Source organism: Eumetopias jubatus, unplaced genomic scaffold, assembly GCF_037043125.1.
Source record: "Eumetopias jubatus isolate StellerSeaLion01/CBP00866 unplaced genomic scaffold, mEumJub1_p1.0 scaffold_9, whole genome shotgun sequence".
NCBI lineage: Eukaryota > Metazoa > Chordata > Mammalia > Carnivora > Otariidae > Eumetopias > Eumetopias jubatus.
The window spans coordinates 1,700,670-1,725,973 of NW_028274815.1; positions in this window are offsets into that span (position 1 = coordinate 1,700,670).

The following is a 25,304-nucleotide window of genomic DNA, read 5'->3' on the forward strand; positions in this document are numbered from 1 at the left end:
TGGATGGATGCCAAAGGACCATACATCCGTGGTCTACCGTGCCCTTTTTAATCAACTTCCTAATTAAAAAATGCCATGCTGGCATGAGGTATGAAGGGAGTAGGCTTGGAATATTTCACAAAATCGTATCCCCTAATCCGGGGGTTGTTGAAAGCTGTGTTCTTACAGATGTTTATGAGTTTTCCTGGTGCAGCGATAGAATCAATTTGCTTGTGCCTGGCCCTCAAGACGTATTAAATTTATCCTGAAGGAAACTGGTTTCTGAAAAGCTCTTGCCCAGATGCATAAGGCAGGTGGGAGTTTCAGTGAACCAGAGGGTCCACTAGCAGATGCAGCATTGATTTCTGAATGTTCACAATCTAGCAGACAGCTCCAGAGCAGACTTGATTTGATGGCTCTCTATGGGGTGCCCTGCAGACTCGATTATTTCCACAACCAGTCTGGCTAGCATTGTTTCATGGCGACAATGCTCTGTGCTCTCAGCTTCTGTTCGGATGGCACAGGCTAGAGGCATACATGTACCCGGGTGGGAGGGGACTGGGCCAAATTTAAAGTCAATCTCTAAGAACTATCCATTCCTTTCAGGGTTGAGTGATGCAGTAGGCCCTGGAGTGGAGAAGTAATGCTGACTTTTAAAAAACCGTTTTGTTGAGTGCCATTAAAATACACTATGAATCTAGGTTGAGGTAATGGCGTGAAGGTCTACCCAAAACAGTGTCTGCCACTAGAGATCCAAGAATGGACATCTTTGTCAATGGGCTAAAAAGAGCCCCCAACCCATAAATTATTAATTCATGAGTTGTTTGATTTAGAGATCTACACCAGACGTTCCAAACCTGAAAATATCTCAAGCAAATGTCCAATAATCTTAAGGAAATTTTCTCTAAAACAATTTGAGACTAGAGCAGCCAGACTTTAGTAAAAAGCAAGCAGTATGTAATATGGAGCCATAAAGTTCCTTTCAGCTCTATTAACGAGTACACAAATACGTCCAAAGCAGGTTTGCACGGTACACATATTAACCCAATGGCTGAAATACTGTCAGCTTACACACAACACTTCCACACTGGCGTTTGAAAAACACATACACACCCTCACTCGCAAAACCTTTGGAGAGATTAATTGAGTACTCCTGGGAGTGCAACAATACATCCTAGTACAAAATTTTAAAGAAATAAGGCCAAATAACCTCTTGAAAGAAAAATATTTACACCCATCTTCATTCACAATCCACGGAGCCCTGGCAGAGCCTGGCCCTTGGGCACCCGTGGCACAGAACAGACCCCACAGGGTAGAAGGCTGCCCGTATGCCAGCCCCTCTTCCCCACTGAGGCAAGGAGGCCCTGATTTCTGGCGAATATTTGGGCACCTCATTGACTGCTTTAAAAATTTGCTATGAAAATGTGCTTTTCTTTGCAAAGTTGATCTTCAACCTTAGAGGTAAACCAAAAAAAAAAAAAAAAAAAAAAAGAAAGAAAGAAAAGGAAAAGGAAAGGAAGGGAGGGAGGGAGGGAGGAAGGGAAGGAGACTCCCTTAGAAATCACACTCCCAGACAGGTGTACACCACCATCTTTCTAGCTATGGGACTTCATTCTTTCATTGTCTTTGAAGGCAAGCCCTTCCCAACTCCACAGTGCCTGAGAGCTAATGTGACAGATACTGGCATCAAGTGAGTCTGTCAAGTGGAAACTCATGTGACATAATTTTGGCCCTTAAAAAGAAGCTGGACTACACCTCTGAGGGCCAGCCAGGCACAAAGGAAGACTGGGAGGTGACACGCCAGGGTTCCCTTCTGTTTGTAAATGGACACATTGAGAGTAAAAACTAATGCTCATATTTTGTCCCAAGAAAGTTATAATCCATCACCAAACTAAAAGGAGTTATTTTAATCAGAGAAAGCTTGGCTCAATGCTAAAATGAAATACAGAATGGCAAAATAATAAAAATATTTCTTTTCTCTAGGTAAGAGTTCATAAATCTGAGAACAATTTGATATTTAATACTGTTGAGTTAAATAAAAATCTAAACTGTTACTAGCAAATTGAAAAATAAAATTTAAAATGATTATATATATATGCATTGATATAAAAATAGAGAATTCATCTATTATGCAAAAAAATAAAGATTTCAGTGTGAGTATTCAGAAACTTGCAACACAAGGGGGAAAATGATCAAAGCCAAGTGTCAGGGGCTTCCCACGAAGGGTTAATATGTTTTCCAGCACCTTATGTTTGAGGTTTAGATTCTCTGTAAGAGAGTTTTTTTTTTTCTTTTGGGGAAAAGCGTAGTTTTTTTAAACAGAAGAAATGACCCTCCAAAAAGTTGCATTTTCTGTCAAATGGTTGCTGTCATTGTCTAAGGGAAACCGCTTAAGGAAAGCAACTCTTAAAAAAAAAGAAAAAGGAAAGAAGGAAAGAAGGAAAGAGGAAAGAAAGAAAGAAAGAAAGAAAGAAAGAAAGAAAGAAAGAAAGAAAGAAAGAAAGAAAGAAGGAAAGAAAGAAAAAGAAAAAAAGGAAGAAAGCCTAAAAATAAAAACAAAATAAAATCCTTAAGTGATTTGCTATATTTAAGAAACTGTCAATAGGCAGTTCAAGGATAGTAATTCCTACTTGAGTTCCACCATAGAAACACGAAATAATTAGGTCAGTTAAAATGAAAAGCTTACCTTTTAAGGAGAGCAAAAATTATGAAAACAAGAGAGAACTATTTATTGGAGAATTCCCGGAAAAGGAAGTATATATAACTAGATACTAAAACACCCCTATTGCAGTATTACAGCCAGAGAATTATATAAGAAATGTGTGTCAGAACTGGGATTCCAGCAGGCTAATACTTATCTCCCAACTCAGGAGACTGGTTTGTAAAACCAGTTTCCATTTTTTCCCGAAAAGAACGGAAAGTATCAGAGGCTGGGCTAATTTTTCTATTTCCTATCTGTGGATTCTACAGAATCAATACAAACTTGAGTTTGATCTTCACAATCTCCCCTAAGTTGTTGGTTAAATTAGCCAAAAATCCTCTTCCAGCTAGGAAAAATATATACCTGGCAAAACTAATTATATCTGAGCTTGAACTGAAACAGCATTAGCTAATCTTCCCAGTCTGGATACACTGTTCCAGAAAATATTAATTGAACACCTTGAATCATGGCTGCTGTAAATATCTGAGAGCAGTCATCCCTACACGGGAATTTTCACTTGCAGACACAGGCAGGGGAAGACAGAGGAAGCAACTACCCCAAACCAGCAGCAAAGGACCGTTCTTTTGTTGCTGACCAGGAGGAGTTGAACTTTGCTCCACTTTGGCAAGCGGAGCCAGCAACAAGGAGGACGGGACATATTTACCTGCAGGGAGCATCAAAGAGAAACCTGAGGCAGCGCAAAACAAAGTGGTCCAGATGCATGGTCTGCGGCTGCAGGCCCCCGGCTGCTTCGGCTAGGCCGGCGGCTGACAAGCAGCCGTCCCCAGGGCGGCCACCCTGCCTTCCATCTTGGGGACTCACCCAGAAAATCCCGCACCCTGCTCCAGGACTCCAGAACTCTTCTAATGCTCCCGAACGCCCACCATTTGTTCTGCATTCATCCAATCAACTTTCCACTGCACATCTTCTCTCCACCGGCGCTCAGACGCCGGGCCACTGCTCATCTGTATGCTAATTATTTTGCCACATGGACAAAAGTAATAATGCTTTCAGACAGGAAACTAACAGGCCTGAAGTCGAAGATGGAAATTAATAAGTTGACACCACTAAACGCCGGCCAGGCTGTCCTGCGAGCCGCGCTGCCTGGTGGAGGGAGCCGAGCCTCGCGGCAGAGCTGGGCATCAGGCAGCAGCTCCCGGGGAGGCCATGGCCGCAGAGCAGGACCAGCTCACCGCTGACTTACCCTGTGGCAGGCTGCATCCTCTAAGCACTACAAAACATATCCATTTCCCCAAATCCTAGTACAGGAGGGAACTTCAGCGCTGAGCTAGATATTTTTCGAGGGATGGCTGTGGATTAAACCGGTAATTTCTAACCTTCCTGTTTATTAAGCTTGCAACACAGACAAGATTGGGGATGCATGCTGTATGCTTCTTACATTGTACCCACAGGCCCCTAAATCTCTAGAGCAGAATGTGTATCATGTGCAGTGCCGTATTCAATGTAATAGATGAGAACTCTAAATACCAGAGGCAGGCCGGGAACTGTTACCGGCTTAGGCAGTAGATCTAAAAATACCCCCCACCATCATTGATGTTATGGCAAATTCATGCTGTGGCTAAAGAAATCTCACAAAGTCAGCTGCACCCACAGTGTTTTACATGGTACTACTGCTTAGCATCACATCAAAACAAAAAGAAGCTCTAAATCCTGCCTTGGTGCTTCAAATGGGAGAACAGTTACACAAGAGTTAACTGGAACTGACTCCTAAACCTCTCCAGGGTTGCCAACCACACTCTGCTCTGCTTCAGTAGGAGCTTCTTTTATCACTTTCTCTTAAAACAAAAGACATAAAACTATTTCTCCAAGAAAGTTAACACATCATCAGCCATTCGGTCTTGTTTGAAGTAAAAAAAAATATCTGAAAAAGTTCTATCTGAAAAGGCAAGACCAAATAAGATTTCAAAAATACAAAAAGGAACATAGATATATGACTTTCATTAGCATTTTTCCCATTAAAAAAAAAGTGCTGGTTTTATAGATGGCTTCTTGAGTCAAGCAATAAAAGCTTTAGTCCAGCAGCGACTATGCCACCGCACTCCCTGCAAACCTCTCTAACACTCACCACTATGAAAGTGCACATTAAATCACAAAGGCTACTTAGCACCTCCCACTCCTCCCCCCTGGACACTAGCCTTGCAGACACAGACTTCTGTTTAATGACAACTCCAGCAGCATGCAGGTATATCGGGTGCCTGCCCACAACGATATGATCCTGAAGGACTAGCTCTGTTGGAGAAAGAGTCCATTGTTGGCTCCTTGCACACCAAACCATGCGATTTTAGGAAGTGTTAGAATTTGTCATCACATAAGAGCTGAAGATCGTCAGGTAGGCAAGAAAACAACTATTTGCTCAAGTACTTAAGAGATCAGGTGAAATAATTCCAAAGGGCTGGAAGTTGCAACAACCAGATAAATCATAGGCAACCTTTAAATAGAAAGAAAGAGATACCTTTTTTGCAGAAGAGTTGGTGGCCATGAAGCAACACGCGTTCCGCAGCCTATTTCTCCACACATGCAGGGCTATTTCTGCTGTGGAGAACCCTTGGCACGTGTTGATCGCTTTTCCCTATACATCCCCACTCCATCCACCCGTGCCCGCCAGCGCCGTCACTGTCAGCTCACTGTGGAGAGGGAGAGTCTAGGGCAGAACCACCACCAGTGATAAACCACTGCAGGCTTCCCACAGAACACGATGCTGACTGTGGTTTCCGTGGGGGACGGCACTGAAGTCTGAAGTTACCAAGAACACCTCATTCTAGCTTTCAGAGGCGATCCCTCTAAATCCCGAGCCTCTTGCCTGACGTGTTGAGAGCAGACATGCTGCTTACTACAGAGCCTCCGGTTCCTTTCCCACCCAGCCCTGCTGGGGATCACTGCAGTCTGAGAGCGAGAAATGCTTTAGGAGAATGCCCTGTACCATTCTGTCTTCTCACAGAACAACACCCCTTACACTTGGACTAAAATATTTTCCTCCCCCTCCCAACTTTTCCAATAATCACCACGTGGGGAATAGGGATTTTTTTTAAAGAGATACATTTTAGGAAAAATCTTCTAACAGAACAGCCCAATACAGCAATGCTTATCAGTATTTCTTCACATAATAAATAAGCATCTATGCGTTCTTTCTAGTTTTATAACACCTGGCTTACATTTTCTCTGCCATCTCTGATTACTTCCACAGATACCCTGAGGACTCATTATGATGTCAAAGCTTAAAACAGTTTCATTGTGAAAACAGGCATAGAAAAATTATTGTGTATGCTTGAACAATGCAGGTGTGAAAGAGACACAGAGAGAAGAGAGGGAGGCAAAAACAGACAAACAGAAACAGAGTTAAAGAGAGAGGGAGAGGAAGGGAGAGGGTGGGGGAGAGGGAAGGAGAGAGAGAGAGAGAAGACAGGACACAAAGCATACTCCAAACTGAAACCATGTTGCATTGAAATATAGCCTACTAATGGAAAATGTATAGCTACAACCTTCAAATAATCTGATATCAGGAAAATCATACAATGAATTACTACAAAAGTATTTAGTATTATTTCTCGTACAAGTTATGGCCATTATAGGCATTATTTCTAATTTGTACTGTTGGCCAATTTAAAATATCTTTTTTTATATCAGCCACACATGATACTTAGATGTGATTTGTCCCCGCCACTTCAAAATAAAATAAAAAAAATAATTTTACACACACACACAATTTTTAGTTTGTGATATCTTTTCTCTTTAGTTTAGTTTGGAATAAATGTAGATCAATGCCAGGTACATTGTTGAGGTAAAGAATATACTATGATGAAACTCAGCTTGCTGAAAAATATGTTAATCATTTGCAAGTTTTGTTCAAGTTTAGCCTCTCTTACTCCTTCCTGAGGAATGCTACATATATTTTCAAAGAAAACAAAAAGAAGACATTTTTGTAAAGGGCTTTTCAAAAAACTTGAACATAAGAAAGTGCATAATACTATTGCAATCAAATTATAATAAGAAGTAATTGGATTATAAGAATTTACCAAAACTGAAGATCTTTCTTTCTGAATCTGCCATTCATTTGCTTCCTGGACAGACTTCTGGTGAGACTTTGTATCAAGGCAGACTTCATGACTAAGTAGTAGATACACTTGAAAATCCGGTTATTCATTGGAATTGTAGCCCTGAACTCAAGAGGATAGCCCGACGAGCCACACTTCAGGGTCAGAGCAGGGTGGTCTGCACCAAAATGTGTCTTGCTAGTCCCTCTTATTCCACTGAGTGGGTTTCTTAATATAAAATATTTAAAAGTAACTAAAATGTTAAGTTGTTTGAAGTTAAAAATGTAGCCATCAAAATATATAATAAGTAAACAAAGTATTTTAGGTGATGTACTATGTTTCTTGAAACAATGCCTCTCCCGCAAATCAGATTATCCTACAGGTAGAGTTGGAAATCTGGTTTACCCATGTGACTTTGAAAATATTATTTAGGCAACAAAATAAATTTTTCACAGAAAACTGGTTTGGCTTTTTTAATCACACATGTCAAATATTTCTAAAAGCAAATCAACAAATAGATTGTTAACTCTAAATTTTAAGTATAGTTTTAATAAATAGAAAAAGTTTAAAAAGACTTGAAGTTGCAAAATAACTTATTTATTTTCCCTAATCTATTGAAAATTGGCATAGAAAACAGACATAAAACATCAGGCATATTCAGTAGTAAAGTATGAAATATAAGTATTTTCAAGACAGAAAATAAACAAACAAACAAATAAATAAATAAGCTAGGTGAAAAACACAACAGGAACAATGAAAGCCAGACACTGAAGAGGCCCCTTTTCTGAAAATGCCCACATTTTCCTAAAATCATGCTTGTTCAATTTTACAATCCAAAAGGAAACTGTGTGCTCATATTCCTTTAGGAATTTTGGTACACCACACATACATAGTCACAAATTACTGGGCCTTCAACTTTGACCTCAGCTTCTAACACACATTTGTGAAATCAGCCTAAGTTTTGCTGTAGGATGCAAGTCTAACTCAAGAGAAGTTGAAATTCATGTTTCATGTATACTTTTTGCCTTACTGGCTCATCTTGATAATCCTGGCTCATCGTTTCAAAAATAAATTTTATCAATAATTAAATAAATTTCCTTTACAAAAAATATTTTCCATTTGAAAGACATGTCTACCTAGTGTTTACAGTTTTTCAATTCACAATTGTACATATGCAAGTAATTTTAATGAAATCACATGTTTGGTAATTTGGAAAGTAGGGTAAAATTTTTATGTGCAAAATAAAATACAGAGATTGCATATCTTTTCTGTCACCTTCTTCAAAACACCCAATTGTGACCATCAAGGCTGTTCTTGCTTCTACCTCAAAGAGCACAATCATTAAGGTGATGAAAGTGAGCCATTTTTACATTGCCAGTAAACTAGTAGGAAGTCAGTCACTGCTGAATGTAATTGCTATCAGCAGCGGACAGCTCCCGGTGCTGAAAGGGAAAGGGAGAGAAGCCTTGCTCACAATAGCTCACTCAACCAGCCTTTGAAAAATCACAGCAAAACTGAATGAGGTGGCAAGTGCTCAGGCTGAATAGCCCTGTCTACAGAACAATGGCAGCCAGCTCCAAATCCCACTATAATCACATTAATGAGATTAATCAGTGAATTAGCAGCAGTCAAATGTCAGGGAGGCAAGGAAGAATCCAACCAAGATTGGTAATTAACTTTTTTTTTGGGGGGGAGGGAAAAATCAACTATGCTACCTCCTAGTTTTCTCAGAAGTTGACAATTTTCCTTTACAAATCTGAAGACTACATGTACTGATCAAAAGGCAACAGCATAATCCTTCATATTATAATATAGATCCAGGTATCACGTTACCAAGCTTCAACTATAGTCCTCTGAGAAAAGTGATGTCACTTTAAATAATCTTCACAAACTATCAGGTTTTTATTGTTTTGAACTTTCTAAGTATGAAATTAGTATTTAAAATGAAATCATTTCTGTAATACTCGAGCTAAAATATAAAAAAATGGCTGATTTTAAAAGGAAGGATTACATAACAGCTGCTTTGCTTATGAGTAGTCTGTGATACTGTGGCAAGAGTTTTTAAAAAGTGCCATCAAGTAAAAAACTATTATACAAACATATCAGCAATTGTCTATTGTCTTTAATAAAGAAAGTATGTATCTACAGTAAAACCTTAAGGAGAATTTCAACCAATTAACCTATTGTATTTGAGATCAGAGAATCATACACTTTCCTTCAGGTCAGTTAGAAAAAATAAACATCCTTTTCCCTAGAACATGTCACTTAGTAGTGTGTATCATATATAATCAACACTTTGTATTCAAAGTTCTGAAGAGGTGAAAACTTACAGGGATGCAATGGAAATGTTTTTCGAAAAAGGATATTGTACAAAACACTTTTTAAAGTAATCACATTTTTATCTGCAGGGAGACAAGCTCTATTTATCATTTAAAAAGCTGCATAACTTTTATAAAGTTGAAAAATTAGAAAGACTCCCTTATGCCTATAAGGGTGGAGGTAGGGTGCTTTTGTCTATGAAGTTAATTTTGTTCAGTAAAATACACTTAAACATAAGAGCTCTTATAAAAATATTTTTGCTCAAAGTAAATAAATAACTTACAAATTCTACTGATTACATAGAATGGTTTTGGTGGCACAAGAAATTGTCATGGCTAATTTAATACTAAACTCAAAAGCAGTGTTCTATGTTTTGAATAAGTATCATATGAATATTTGCCTATATATTTATTTCTTTATTAATGTCTATCTGTAACTAAAGTTTGCAGGTTGAACTTCTAGTTTATTAATTTAAGTTGCATTAGAAGACATATTTCTGTTACAACTGAAATAATGTTTCATCACTATGAACTTCAGACATTTAGGTTATAGTTAGAGTTTCTCAGTTTAGATAATGTAAGTCAACTTTCTTACCACTAGGCAAATGTAACATTACATCAAGAATATCTAGTGCTTTAACAGCTTTGTAACAATGCTCTGCTTTATTTGTAATGGAAAGGAACCCAGTAAAGTCTCTGGGAAGTTTTTGCTTCAGTCCTGGCAAATCATCCAAGTATTGTCCATGCAGCAAGTTTTTTAAATAAACAACATCACAGTTAAGGCATGCATCTTAATACCCATTTTGCTGTAAAGAGAGACTTCTGTGGATTACAAACTCTCTCACCCAGGAACATTTCAGTTCCCAGCCATGCTGTAAAAATAACTTTAAAAAGAAGCAAACAATAGACACCGCAGCAGCAGCCCTTGGACTCCGGGAAAACATTCACTGTCCACCAAGTCCACAGAATTAACCTAACGAAGATCACATACCTCGCAACATGACCACAACCGCTCCCAAGTTAAAGACCAACTCAATGCTGTTAACTGTGCTGGCTCAATAGACACCAAAAGAAAAGAAAACCCTTTTCCACCACAAGTTTGAAAGGAGTATGAGGAATATGCCTACCACCGAGATGCAGAAAAGGTTGCTTTTTGTCTTCAGTGAATATTGACACCATAACCCATAGTCCAGGGAATAAAGCATAAAATAAAATACACCCACCAACAATGAGTAAAAAAATCAGGGGGCTTCAAGAAGGCTGCGAGGAAAGCTCTCTCTCTGCTTAGTGTGCAGTAGCTTAGGGAAAAAATGTCGCCCGGGCAGGACTGACAAATGCAGTGCGATCGGCTCGCGGGCCTGAGGGATCTGTTTCACTTCCACATGCGTCCCCTGATGCACACACTCCCACTCATGCTCTCGATATGCTTTTTTTTCTCCACATTTTTTTTCACGAGCTCCAAATCCCCGGCATATGACCTTCTGTTAAATAGATAAAAAAAAAAATTGCTTATCAGTCATGCAAATGAGGCTGAATTCATTTTCCACAACAGATGGCCTCATAGATAATGATGATGGAAGAGAGAAAATTGAATGTCTCTCACAAGGTGGCCATGGCAACCGAGAGCAGAATAATATCAATAATAAGCTCACTGCATAATAAGGTTGTCAATCCCACAAATCAAAGTCTCCAGCTAAATCAGGTATACCACCCCAGCTAGTTACCAGGTAGATAGATAGATAGATAGATAGATAGATAGATAGATAGATATTGCAGTTTACAGTGACCATGAAGAAAACTAAAATTTCAAGGCATTCTGTGGAAACGCGCGCGCACGCGCGTGCGTGCGTGTGTGTGTGTGTGTGTGTGTGTGTGTGTGTGTTTCATTGGAGGGGGGTGGTTTGATAATGAAATGACAATGTGACATATTCTTTCTTTATTTTTGTTTCATTATATTTTCTGTAGTGGACTTGGTTTCGGGAAGGATTTTTAAATAGCCATATTGAAATTTGGAATATGGAATGTGGAATCTCCTGCCTCCCCCTCTCCCCCACTCTCCCTGTCTGATGTTCTGTTCTGTGCTGCCCTGATGCAGTAGCAGCTCGCCTCAGGCTTCCACCTTAGCTCCCAGGGGGACATCCTGCAAAATGAATCAGCAGCCATCCTGAGCAGGCTGATTAAAATGAAAATGGCAAGGCACATGTCTGGGCGGAACTGGAGCTCGGCTTTGCTGCCTGTCTGGCAAGCATGCTCAATATAGCTCTTGCTAATAATGGCTTACTGCCTTTCGTTTTTTAAAAAGGTATCGCCCTTTTTCCCCTTAACCGACTGGTGTTGGAGTATGTGTGTGCATGTGGGTGGGTGTGTGTGCGTGTGTGCGTGTGGCCGGGGGGGGGGATGGGAAGGGATTGTTCGATTCTTCTCATTTTCTGCGGCTCACATACAGACTGCCTGTCTGACAACACTATTATTGTAAAACTGAACTTACCTCTGTCATTCTTTTGGGGAGGGAGGTGGTTGATAAGTCTCAGGGTAAAAGGGCCAGTTATAAACTCAAGGCGCCTGAAAGACCAAGTCACCATTTTACACCTAGATACAATAATTTCTAACTGAATCCGAGGCAACAGACCTTGAGAGAACGCTAGCTGCTTCACAGGCTCACAGTTGGACTCTGAAATGCAACCTATTTCTGTTTCAAACATTTGCAACCAACCTGCTACTGTATCCCAGATATTATGCAACACAAAGCATCCAAAATAGGAAAATGAGAGCTGACTAGCTGATGCAATAATCTAACAAATTTAATAAAAATAAATCTCTGACTTTTTTCTCAAAATTCTCAAGCATAGCTTTAATATAACCCTCAAATAAGCTATATTTTTCAGTACCTCTGTCAAATTTTTCTGTTTTTTTAAGGCATTCTGGAAATTAGAACATTATCATCTCTCATAAAAAATGGCTTAAAAATTAGAACCAGGGGTTTTCCTGAATTCATTATACTTTATTTTTCCTCTACATTTTTTTTCTAAGTTACTAACAATCTTCCAATCTTGCTGTCTTAATTTCTCTTCTTGATTCCTTTTGGTAACAAATGCATGATGTGTGTGTGTGTGTGTGTGTGTGTGTGTGTGTGTGTGTACTTATTTTTGCCTTTAGTAATTCTTCTCTCCGAGATGTGATCTCTTTTCTCCTGCACTCCAGCCCTGTTGCTGCAGTGTGAATCAGAAATCAATAGAGCTGCCCTAATGGAGACTCCACTCGGCACGCGGCAAAGCAGCTGCAGGCTTCTCCCTCCCTCCTTCCCTGCCTCTCTCTCTCTCTCTCTCTCTCTCTCTCTCACACACACACACACACACACACACACACAGAACTAATGACGTCTGTGCAGCTTTTTCAGCTGATTGGGCAGCACATCGGATGTTCTGTGGAGCAAAGAATAGGAATCATTTACAGTCGGTGGAAAAAAAATGGGAGCATGTATTCTCCTGTGTCTCAGACACTGATCCTGAGCTCCCCAGACAACCAGCCACAGATAAGGGACAGTTCTTCAGGTTATGTGGTCACTATAGAATAAAGGAAGACTCCAAAATGGTTGTAGAAGGAACTGTAGCACAATGGGAATGTTTCCATTTTATAAAGGACAAAGCATTTCTCTAAAAAAAGCAAGCAGATTAAAATGTACAGAAAATTTGTATGTTTAGGTCAAATCGTGAACTCCAGTGCACTATTTTTAAGGGTTTGAGTATGCAATGTAATATTATTTTAAAATACTTCCAAATACACTTTTTAAAATAAGGTAAAAATGAATATATGTGTGTACACACACACGGACACACAGTTAATGTGTTTCTCTGCGGTAGCTTAGCTGTGTTGGCAGTAAGTTCAATTTTCTTAGTTAAAATGTATCCACAAATATCTTATAGTAAGAAATCAATAAACTCTAAAGGATACTAAGGCATGATATTTTAAATCACAGGCTTATATATGTGACTATGTTCTTTAGACATATGTACATGTCTATGAAAATACACTGTCTATTGGATATAGGGCGCCTGCACAAATGTAAACATGCATGCATGAACATGTGTGCACGCACACACATGCATGGACAGGCATAATATTGTTTCAACCGCTCTTGGTTACCTGAAGCTGTAAGTGTATCTCACCAAAAGGACAGGCTCCTGCGTCGATGACCGCGGCACCTAGTGTTGGCCGTGAAGGAAAGGTATTCTGGAATCTGCAGCGCAGGGTGTGCCTCTCCCTCATCACACCATCAGTGTCTGCTGCATCTTACCAACAACAACTGCCCAGCCGAGTCTGACTCCAGAGCAGCATCTGGCTCTTTCCATACATCCCTTGCAAGACTTCAGAGCCTGAGATGCCAACACTCGAATGGCTTAAGAGAAGGGAAAACATAAAGGGGTCATGAGGCCACAGAGCACAACAGGGGAGCATTTTGCAGTTACATTGTAGGCACACTTAATAAATTAAGATTTCTTAAAAAATGAATCTGGTGCTCTGCAGTTGGTAAAGTAAATAAAACCCTTAGGACACATCAGGACCAGGGAGTACCCCAAAGGCTATTTAGATTAAAGGTCTTACTGTAGTTTGCAATTAAACCATACAATGCATCATTCTGCTTCCAAATATCTGTCATACTCTTCCTTAAATTATTTCTAATATGGTATGTTGCCCTTAAATGTCCATTGCCTTTCTGTATTAGGAAATGCAGCTTGTAGCTTTTCTTATTAATTAATTAGTAGCTTATCAATTAACTACTTTGTAAGAGGAAATACATATGCAGCCCCTTTTAATTGGCATGTTCTCCAATTTAATACAAAGAAAACAAATTCCAGGTGCTATTGTGTCTTGAACTATAAACACACAGGCAATAAACAAGGCTGTGCTCCAGCTATCAGCTGCATATCCTGGTCTTTCCAACCAACAGTGAATGGATCTCTGGACTTGTGGCCAGAGTCGGTCTCAACATGATATGTATCTACATGGGACTTTACGTTTCTTCAGATGCCATGTTTCACACCAAGGCAAAGAATGGGGACCAGATCTCCATGTAAAGCGTGAGGATGACCTTTCTGAGTTTTGGTACAGGAAGCTCATGACATTGTCCCTATATATCTTTTTTTACTTTTTTACTTTTCTTCATAATTATGTCTGCATCAATGATGGAATGATGTGATAGAAAAGGGAGTCTTGGACTAACTTAGGACAGTAGCAAATAGGATAAATCATCACAACTGGGTAGTAAACAGTTAAAACCCTGGCACTCAGACACCATGATGTCAAAGTGTACTCTATGCATACTAGGGGCGACATAGCCCCCCCCCCATTAACGGTTGAACTTTCTGAATTAGGCTTATATGAGATAAGAGCTACTTTAGTAATATACCAAACAATGATCAAGATGGGAAACCCACCTTCATTGCAGGGAATTAGCTTTAATCAATCGGTACGCCTGTAGAATGCTCAACAGCAAATAGTAAAAAGGACTAAGGTATGGGTGCTTTACTTGAAAAATAGAGGGGTGAGAAATAAATCTGGGGGTCATAGCACAAAGAGTTGGCACATCAAGTACAGTTGCAGATTGAAGTTAGTTGTGTAATCTCAGTGCACTGGGTGGATCATGACCTTGGTGGGACTCATGGGTATGCTTTGGAATCTGCCTTGGATTGACTATTCTATTGCATGTTAATAGATCCTGGGGTTTTCTAAAGCATTCATATTCAGACCTCTTGGCCTGACTTTACAGAGCTGGTCAATTTTTGTCAAGATATATAGATTCAAATTGTATCAAATATAATCCTGAGATTTAAGAGGGCATCAAGAATTTAAGGTTTAGATGATTATAGCCAACAAACTAAGATAATCTATAAAATATATTTCATCCCCAAGTTCATAATTTTAAGAACATGAGCTATAATTTTATAAAACAAGTACTCTCCTGACCCACTGTCTCTGAATTCTCTAACATCTGGAGTCTTTATATCACATGTTCTCACCCATAATCATATGTTTAATACATCTACAACTATCCAAGATACTTGAGGAAAGAAACATATGCTTCTGAGCCTATGAGTGCATGGTGATTGTGTCACACAAGGCAGGTGCTTCTTGCACTGTGATAGATTCTCCAGTTCACAAAGGGGCCTCATCACTAAATTAAGAAATTGAGAGACAAATTTTAGACCTTTTACCTTATTTGGAATGGAATTATTCTTCATTGTACTGAAAACAGTAATAAGTGTCATGCATATCTAGAACAGGTTTTGTATAAAAATCCTTAGGAAAAGAGAATCTAGAAAACCCATGGGTGCAGAGAAGATACTAGGGATAAACAAGAGATACCACATTCCCTCATCCTCGCTGCAGTAAACTTACTCATTCTCCTTGAGTTTCCAGCATCTGACCCTCTTTTCAATATCCAGAACCTCCCCAACATTTGAGTATCCTTAGTAGAGAAGAACTGCCTCTTACTACAGACACTAAAATTATTAGGTATTTTTTTTTCTAATTTCCCTTACAGCTAAGATGTGGGCACATGACTTACGACCTGCCATTATGACGTGCCCATCCCACATTATGAATTTCCAGTTGGTTGCACAATGAAGTGTGGCCTGCAAAATCCTTTTCATGGTAATGGCAGCAGTTTAGTGCAATTGATTTATGGAGAAGAATGTCAGTGTCTTGTGCGATGGTGGTGACGTCAGTACCCTAACTGGACCAGTTCTGCTGCATAATTTTAGGCATTGCTGCCAATAAGCTAGCCTCCAAGTCTGACATTTCAACTGTCCTGGCAGTTCTATCTTTCTACTCAAGTCAGCATCATATTTACTTATAACAAGTATACTATGTAACACACATATTGGTACTTAGAATGTAGCAGATAAGTCAAAATAGGATAAAGGGGAGCAATCAAGGTTCATTATTTCACTTGTAGACTTGTAGAGAACATCCAGCGAGATGGGAATTTGCTACTCATGGTACCTAGGGTCAAAACAATTAAGTTATCGGCTATGGTCATATGGGATGATTTGCTGGACTAAGAAGGGTGGTATACAAAAGTCCTGTGTGATTTGCAGCACTGAAGTAACTTGATATCTGAGAATGGGAGTCTGATGTGACTGCCACCATGAAGATTCTACGTTCTTCACCTGATCCCAGAAATGAGTAGATTCCCAGACCTGTGGTACTGAGAATAAGGGTGTCTTTGAAGAAAGGCCTTGCAGTAACATCACAAAAATAAACGATCCTTTCTCAGATGAAGCAGCCATTTGTCAGAGAAATTATAGGCATCATTGAACACTGGTTTCACCTAGTTCTGAGAACCCAGAATATCACTTGGCCTACTGGATAAAGTAGGGTCTTATGGGGAGGGAAGCCGGTGACACATTAGGTCAGTGAGGCCTTGAAATCTCCCTATGTTTCCCCCAAATTCCTAAGGGTAGAGGTGAAAAATACATATTCAATAATTGGCAGAATCTGCACCTTAGATCCATAAAAATCGGACTATCCACGGAGTAAACCCAAAGTATGTGGTATTGCTGGGGAATCACACATGTTAACATCACCAACAAAGTCTAGGCTTAAAAGATGCAGTGATGGGATTCTCATCTTGTCTTATCCCCTTTGATTCACCGGTGTGGCTAGTAGGGAGGACAGGGCTCTTGGAGAATGGTGGTGACACAGTAAGCTCAAGCCAGGGGCATAATATTCTATTCAAGCAACTCAACACAGCTCAAAGCACAAGGAATTGGATTTTATCCCAGTAAAAGAGAAGACCATGAGGAGCAAGATGATGGAGGGGTAGGAGACCTGGATTTTGTCTGGTCTCAGGAATTCAGCTGGATAGGGATCAAACCATTCTGACCACCTAGGAACTCAACAGGAGATTGAAGAAAAGAGTAGCAACAACTCTCTGAACAGAAAAGCGACCAGTTTCTGGAAGGTCTTTTCTGATTTGTTTAGAGTATATTTTCTGGGGACGATATTATCCTGTTAGCATTTTGTTCTTTCATTCAACTGTTCTCCTCTGGACAAAATGACAAGATGGAAAAAATCACTTTAACAAAAAGAACAAGAGGTAGTACCGACTGCCAGGGACCTAGTCAATATGGACATTAGTAGGTTGTCAGACCTAGAGTTCAGAATCATGATTTTAAAGATACCAGCTGGGCTTATAAAAAACATGGAAGTTCTTAGAGAAACCCTTTCTGGAGAAATAAAAGAACTAAAATCTAACCAAGTCGAAATCAAAAAGGCTATTAATGAGGTGCAATAAAAAATTGGGGTGCTAACTGCTAGGATAAATGAAGCAGAAGAGAGAATCAGTGATATAGAAGACCAAATCATGGAAAATAAAGAAGCTGAGAAAAAGAGAGATAAACAACTACTGGATCACGAGGGCAGAATTCAAGAGATAAGCAATACCATAAGATGAAACAACCTTAGAATAACTGGGATCCCAGAAGAAGAAGAAAGAGAGAGGGGCAGAAGGTATATTGGAGCAAATAATAGCAGAGAACTTCCCTAATTTGGGGAAGGAAACAGGCATCAAAATCCAGGAGGCACAGAGAACCCCTCTCAAAATCAATAAAAATAGGTCAACACCCCGACATCTAATAGTAAAATTTACGAGTCTCAGAGACAAAGAGAAAATCCTGAAAGCAGCTCAGGAGAAGAGATCTGTAACCTACAATGGTAGAAACATTAGATTGGCAACAGACCTATCCACAGAGACCTGGCAGGCCAGAAAGGACTGGCAAGATATCTTCAGAGCACTAAACAAGAAAAATATGTGGCCAAGAATACTACCGTCCAGCTAGGTTATCATTGAAAATAGAAGGAGAGATAAAAAGCTTCCAGGACAAACAAAAACTAAAGGAATTTGCAAACACAAAACCAGCCCTACAAGAAATATTTTTTTTTTGAAATGCCTTTTATTTTAGCCATAATGGTAATGAAAATATCACTTCTGAAAAAAGAAATGTATGCAGTGGCTTTTCAACAGTCTTACACAATTCACAGCGCTCACTGTAGCACATATCTTCCCCAATGTCCATCACCCAGCCACCCCATCCCTCCCGCCCCCGACCACTCCAGAAACCCTCAGTTTGTTCCTGAGATTAAGAATTCCTCATATCAGTGAGGTCATATGATACATGTCTTTCTCTGATTGACTTATTTCACTCAGCATAACACCCTTCAGTTCCATCCACGTCGTTGCAAATGGCAAGATCTCATTCCTTTTGATGGCTGCATAATATTCCATTGTGTATATATACCACTTCTTCTTTATCCATTTATCTGTCGATGGACATCTTGGCTCTTTCCACAGTTTGGCTATTGTGGACATTGCTGCTATAAACATTGGGGTGCACGTACCCCTTCGGGTCCCTACATTTGTAACTTTGGGGTAAATACCCAGAAGTGCAATTGCTGGATCGAATGGTAGCTCTAATTTCAACGGTTTGAGGAACCTCCATACTGTTTTCCAGAGGGGTTGCACCAGCTTGCATTCCCACCAACAGTGTAGGAGGGTTCCCCTTTCTCCACATCCCCGCCAACATCTGTCGTTCCCTGACTTGTTAACTTTAGCCATTCTGACTGGTGTGAGGTGGTATCTCACTGAGGTTTTGATTTGGATTTCCGTGATGCCGAGCGATGTTGAGCACTTTTTCATGTGCCTGTTGGCCATTTGGATGCCTTCTTTGGAAAAATGTCTGTTCATGTCTTCTGCCCATTTCTTGATTGGATTATTTGTTCTTTGGGTGTTGAGTTGGATAACTTCTTTATACATTTTGGATACTAGCCCTTTATCTGATATGTCATTTGCAAATATTTTCTCCCATTCTGTTGGTTGTCTTTGGTTTTGTAGACTGTTTCTTTTGCTGTGCAAAAGCTTTTTATCTTGATGAAGTCCCAATAGTTCATTTTTGCCCTGGCTTCCTGTGCCTTTGGTGATGTTTCTAGGAAGAAGTTGCTGCGGCTGAGGTCGAAGAGGTTGCTACCTGTGTTCTCCTTTAGGATTTGGATGGACTCCTGTCTCACGTTTAGGTCTTTCAACCATTTGGAGTCTATGTTTGTGTGTGGTGTAAGGAAATGGTCCAGTTTCATTCTTCTGCAGGTGGCTGTCCAATTTTCCCAACACCATTTGTTGAAGAGACTGTCTTTTTTCCACTGGACATTCTTTCCTGCTTTGTCAAAGATAAGTTGACCATAGAGTTGAGGGTCCATTTCTGGGCTCTCGATTCTGTTCCATTGATCTATGTGTCTGTTTTTGTGCCAGTACCATACTGTCTTGATGATGACAGCTTTGTAATAGAGCTGGAAGTCCGGAATTGTGATGCCGCCAGCTTTGCTTTTCTTTTTCAACATTCCTCTGGCTATTCGGGGTCTCTTCTGGTTCCATACAAATTTTAGGATTATTTGTTCCATTTCTTTGAAAAAAGTGGATGGTATTTGGATGGGGATTGCACTGAATGTGTAGATTGCTCTAGGTAGCATTGACTTCTTCACAATGTTGGTTCTTCCAATCCATGAGCATGAAACGTTTTTCCATTTCTTTGTGTCTTCTTCACTTTCTTTCCTGAGTATTTTATAGTTTTCTGAGTACAGATCCTTTGCCTCTTTGGTTAAATTTATTCCTAGGTATCTTATGGTTTTGGGTGCAATTGTGAATGGGATCGACTCCTTGATTTGTCTCTCTTCTGTCTTGTTGTTGGTGTATAGGAATGCCACTGATTTCTGTGCATTGATTTTATAGCCTGCTACTTGACTGAATTCCTGTATGAGTTCTAGCAGTTTTGGGGTGGAGTCTTTTGGGTTTTCCACATAAAGTATCATATCATCTGCAGAGAGTGAGAGTTTGACTTCCTCTTTGCCAATTTGGATGCCTTTTATTTCTTTTTGTTGTCTGATTGCAGTGGCTAGGACTTCTAATACTATGTTGAATAGCAGTGGTGAGAGTGGACATCCCTGCCTCGTTCCTGACCTTAGGGGAAAAGCTCTCAGCTTTTCCCCATTGAGAATGATATTCGCTGTAAGTTTTTCGTAGATGGCTTTTATGATATTGAGGCATGTACCCTCTATCCCTATACTCTGAAGAGTTTTGATCAAGAAAGGATGCTGTACTTTGTCAAAAGCTTTTTCTGCATCTATTGAGAGGATCATATGATTCTTGTTCTTTCCTTTGTTAATGTATTGTATCACGTTGATTGATTTGCAGATGTTGAACCAGCCTTGCAGCCCAGGGATAAATCCCACTTGGTCGTTGTGAATAATCCTTTTAATGTGCTGTTGGATCCTACTGGCTAGTATTTTGGTGAGAATTTTTGCATCCATGTTCATCAAGGATATTGGTCTGTAATTCTCCTTTTTGATGGGATTTTTGTCTGATTTTGGGATCAAGGTAATGGTGGCCTCATAAAATGAATTTGGAAGTTTTCCTTCCATTTCTATTTTTTGGAACAGTTTCAGGAGAATAGGTATTAATTCTTCTTTAAATGTCTGATAGAATTCCCCTGGGAAGCCATCTGGCCCTGGGCTTTTGTTTCTTGGGAGATTTTTGATGACTGCTTCAATTTCATTAGTGGTTATAGGTCTGTTCAGGTTTTCTATTTCTTCCTGGTTCAGTTTTGGTAGTTGATACATCTCTAGGAATGCACCCATTTCTTCCAGGTTATCTAATTTGCTGGCATAGAGTTGCTCATAATATGTTCTTATAATTGTTTGTATTTCTTTGGTGTTGGTTGTGATCTCTCCTCTTTCATTCATGATTTTGTTGATTTGGGTCATTTCTCTTTTCTTTTTGATCAGTCTGGCCAGGGGTTTATCAATCTTGTTAATTCTTTCAAAGAACCAGCTCCTAGTTTCATTGATCGGTTCTACTGTTCTTTTGGTTTCTATTTCATTGATTTCTGCTCTGATCTTTATTATTTCTCTTCTCCTGCTGGGTTTAGGCTTTATTTGTTGTTCTTTCTCCAGCTCCTTTAGGTGTAGGGTTAGATTGTGTATTTGAGACCTTTCTTGTTTCTTGAGAAAGGCTTGTATTGCTATATACTTTCCTCTCAGGACTGCCTTTGCTGTATCCCAAAGATTTTGGACAGTTGTGTTTTCATTTTCATTGGTTTCCATGAATTTTTTTAATTCTTCTTTAATTTCCTGGTTGACCCATTCATTCTTTAGTAGGATGCTCTTTAGCCTCCATGTATTTGAGTTCTTTCCGACTTTCCTCTTGTGATTGAGTTCTAGTTTCAAAGCATTGTGGTCTGAAAATATGCAGGGAATGATCCCAATCTTTTGGTACCGGTTGAGACCTGATTTGTCACCTAGGATGTGATCAATTCTGGAGAATGTTCCATGGGCACTAGAGAAGAATGTGTATTCCGTTGCTTTGGGATGGAATGTTCTGAATATGTCTGTGAAGTCCATTTGGTCCAGTGTGTCATTTAAAGTCTTTATTTCCTTGTTGATCTTTTGCTTAGATGATCTGTCCATTTCAGTCAGGGGGGTGTTAAAGTCCCCCACTATTATTGTATTGTTGTCAATGTGTTTCTTTGCTTTTGTTATTAATTGCCTTATATAATTGGCTGCTCCCATGTTAGGGGCATAGATATTTATAATTGTTAGATCTTCTTGTTGGATAGAACCTTTAGTCTGTTAGAAAAAAGTGCCTCCTAAAATTTTAAAGGAAGAAAGACATGTATGTACAAAATAAGGGTTGATACAATGAAGGGATAGAAGATGACCGTAAAGATGAAAATTATAAAAGATTTTATAAAAGGACTTGATAAGATAAGAAGTTGTTTGAAAAAAGAAAGAAGATTTAAAAAAAAAAAAAGAAAAAAGGGAGAGAATGTGATCAGGCAGGAGACTAGAACAGAGCCATACACTAGTGATTTAGGGTATATTTTTATCTGTTAGAAGAAACTGTATCTCAAAATTTTAAAGAGAGAACAACTTATATATATATGCCAAAAATAAGGGTAACTGCTATGAAGGGATAAAATATGACTCTAAAAATGAAAAAAAAATGTTTTTTTTTTTAAAAAGAGATTGATAAGATGTTGGTTGAAAAAGGGAAAAAGAAAAAGAAAAAAAAACAGTTAACAAAAATTAACTTTAATGAACTAATGAATCATGGTAAAAAAAGCCATGAATTCTATGTACAGTATTCCCCTAGCGCTGGAGTTCTCCCGTTCTCCTTGACCGGTAAACTTGGTCTTGGCTTGCTGGCTGTTCGTGCTGATCTTCTGGGGGAGGGGCCTGTTGCCGTGGTTTCCACATGTCTTTGCCGGAGGCTGAATTGCCCCGCCCTTGTCGGTCTGGGCTAAGCAAGCTGCTCGGGTTTGCTCTCAGGAGCTTTTGTTCCCTGCAAGCTCTCCGTACAGCCTTGGAGTCCCAGGGCAAAAATGGTGGCCTCCCAATCTCCGCCCGGAGGAGCTGAGAACTCGGGGCCCTGCTCCTCAGTGCGCCCCCAGAGAAAAGCAGTCACTCCCTTGTCCCTGGTCTCCGGCCGCACTCCGTGCTCACCCGGCCTGTGACCGAGCGTTTGTATCTGTGGCACCCGACCCCGTGTGGAGTCTCCAAACCCAGCAGATCCCTGCGGTGCGCTCCCGCGCCGCTCCTCCCCGGGAAGGAAGGGGAGTCTCCCCGGATCTGCCGCTTGTTGGGTCCCTGCTGCAGGAGCAGTGGCCCGACTGGGCCGCGGATCACAGTTTATGGCCACCCCGAGCTGAGAGCCCGCGCCTCGGCTCCGTCTCTGCAGCCGGCTTCCCCGCTCCGATACCTGGGAGCTCTGGCGCACTCAGGCTCCCCCGGTCTTTCTGTGACCCCAAGGGTCCTGAGACCCCACTGTACCGCGAGGGTTCCACCCCCGCTTAGCCACTGGAGCGACGTCCCTCAGCGGAGCCAACTTCTAAAAGGTCCGATTTTGTGCTCCGCGGCTCTAGCACTTGCCAGAAGCGGCCGGCGGATGCCCCTCCCCCGCCGTCTATCCTCCCGAATATCGCCTCGGATTCACTTCTCCGCACGTCCTACCTTCCAGTAAGTGGTCGCTTCTCTGTTCAGATAGTTGTTGCTACTCTCCTCTTTGATCCCCTGTTGAGTTCGTAGGTGTTCAGAATGGTTGGATCCCTATTCAGCTGAATTCCTGAGACCAGACGAAATCTAGGTCTCCTACTCCTCCGCCATCTTGCTCCGCCCCCCCAGCCCTACAAGAAATATTGAACGGGGTTCTCTAAACAAAGAGAAAGCCTAAAAGCAACATAGACCAGAAAGGAACAGAGACAATACACAGTAACAGTCACCTTACAGGCAATACAATGGCAATAAATTCATATCTTTCAATAGTTACCCTGAATATAAATGGGCTAAATGCCCCAATCAAAAGACACAGGCTATCAGATTGGATTAAAAAGCAAGACCCATCTATATGCTGTCTGCAAGAGACTCATTTTAGACCCAAAGACACCCCCAGATTGAAAGTGAGGGGGTGGAAAACCATTTACCATGCTAATGGACACCAAAAGAAAGCTGGGGTGACAATCCTTATATCAGACAAATTAGATTTTAAACAATGAGTATAATAAGAGATGAGGACGGACACTATATCCTACTTAAAGGGTCTATCCAATAAGAAGATCTAACAATTGTAAATATCTAAGCCCCTAACATGGGAGCAGCCATTTATACAAGGCAATGAAGAACAAAAGCAAAGAAACACATTGACAACAATACAATAATAGTGGGGGACTTTAACACCCCCCTGACTGAAATGGACAGATCATCTAAGCAAAAGATCAACAAGGAAATAAAGACTTTAAATGACACACTGGACCAAATGGACTTCACAGACATATTCAGAACATTCCATCCCAAAGCAACGGAATACACATTCTTCTCTAGTACCCATGGAACATTCTCCAGAATAGATCACATCCTAGGTCACAAATCAGGTCTCAACTGGTACCAAAAGATTGGGATCATTCCCTGCATATTTTCAGACCACAGTGCTTTGAACTAGAACTCAAATCACAAGAGGAAAGTCGGAAAGAACTCAAATACATGGAGGCTAAAGAGCATCCTACTAAAGAATGAATGGGTCAACCAGGAAATTAAAGAAGAATTAAAAAAAAACTCATGGAAACAAATGAAAATGAAAACACAACAGTTCAAAATCTTTGGTATGCAGCAAAGGCAGTCCTAAGAGGAAAGAATATAGCAATACAAGCCTTTCTCAAGAAACGAGAAAGGTCTCAAATACACAACCTAACCCTACACCTAACGGAGCTAGAGAAAAAAACAGCAAATAAAGCCTAAACCCAGCAGGAGAAGAGAAATAACAAAGATCAGAGCAGAAATCCATGAAATAGAAACCAAAAGAACAGTAGAACAGATCAACAAAACTAGAAGCTGGTTCTTTGAAAGAATTAACAAGATTGATAACCCCCTGGCCAGACTTATCAAAAAGAAAAGAAAAATGACCCAAATCAACAAAACCATGAATGAAAGAAGAGAGATCACAACCAACACCAAAGAAATACAAACAATTATAAGAACACATTATGAGCAATTATATGCCAGCAAATTAGATAACGTGGAAGAAATGGATGCATTCCCAGAGATGTATCAACTACCAAAACTGAAGCAGGAAGAGATAGAAAACCTGAACAGACCTGTAACCACTAAGGAAATTGAAGCAGTCATCAAAAATCTCCCAACAAACAAAAACCCAGGGCCAGATGGCTTCTCAGGGGAATTCTACCAAACATTTAAAGAAGAATTAATACCTATCCTTCTGAAACTGTTCCAAAAAATAGAAATGGAAGGAAAACTTCCAAACTCGTTTTATGAGGCCACCATTACCTTGATCCCAAAACCAGACAAAGACCCCATCAGAAAGGAGAATTATAGACCAATCTCCTTGATGAACATGGATGCAAAAATTCTCACCAAAATACTAGCCAGTAGGATCCAACAGCACATTAAAAGGATTATTCACCACGACCAAGTGGGATTTATCCTTGGACTGCAAGGTTGGTTCAACATCTGCAAATTAATCAACATGATACAATACATTAACAAAAGAAAGAACAAGAATCATAGGATCCTCTCAATAGATGCAGAAAAAACATTTGACAAAGTACAGCAATCTTTCTTGATCAAAACTCTTCAGAGTATAGGGATAGAGGGTACATGCCTCAATATCATAAAAGCCATCTATGAGAAATCCACAGC